Below are 948 nucleotides of genomic sequence, written 5' to 3'. Positions count from 1 at the left end.
TTTTAGTTTTTGCCCCCTGCCTCATCATCGCCATTTTATAGATGAAAAAGTGGAGGTTTTAAAAAAGGCTAGATCCCTTAGGAGCAAAGTCACAGAGCTAAGGAGTCAGAAGTGTCAGAATTCAGCCGGGCATGGTGGCTCAAGCCTGCAGTCCCAACACTTTGGGAGACTGAGGTGGGCAGATCACTTGACGTCAGGAGTTTAAGACCAGCCTGGTCAACATGGTGAAACCTCATCTCTACTAAAAATGCAAAAAATTAACCGGATGTGGTGGCACGCGCCTATACTCCCAGCTACTCAGGAGGCTGAGGTAGGAGAATCACTTGAACCAGGGAGGCAGAGGCAGGGGAATTGCTTGAGCCCAGAATGCAGAGGTTCCGGCGAACTGAGATCACAGCACTGCGCTCCAGCCAGGGTGACAGGGCCAGACTCTGCCTCAAAAAAAGGAAAAGTATCAGAATTTGAATGTTGGGAATCAAAGGCCTTTGGTATCACCACTGCACAAATCCCTACTCTGAGAAGGAAATTTCCTTGTTACATCCACACGTACCCTCTGAGTTTCATTTAGTTCAAAACAGAGTTGGATCCCCCATGGCCTATTAATGATGTGTACCCCTGTGTCCGAGGCCCAAAGCCGGGCCCCCTGTGCCCTTTGCATTTAGTCCCACCATCTGTTGCTAAGTCCTACCCAGACACCCAGCCCCATACCTCTCTCACCCTCAGACCTATGTCCTGTACCTTTTTAAATGACTCATCTTCCAGCTCATGATTACGCCTGAGAACTGGCATCTGACAATCTTGCCAGCTGTGTCCTTCCCTGAGGGATTTTGAACACTGTGACCCCCGTACCTCCTGACTCAGCCCATGGGTTCTGATGGCACATTGTTTCGGACTTCCGGGATTCCCTTCCTCCTTACTTCAAGAACAGAACCCCATTTCTTTTCTTTT

The sequence above is a fragment of the Cebus imitator genome, unplaced genomic scaffold (genome assembly GCF_001604975.1).
Source record: "Cebus imitator isolate Cc_AM_T3 unplaced genomic scaffold, Cebus_imitator-1.0 Scaffold473, whole genome shotgun sequence".
NCBI lineage: Eukaryota > Metazoa > Chordata > Mammalia > Primates > Cebidae > Cebus > Cebus imitator.
Note: the sequence above shows the minus strand (reverse complement) of the source record.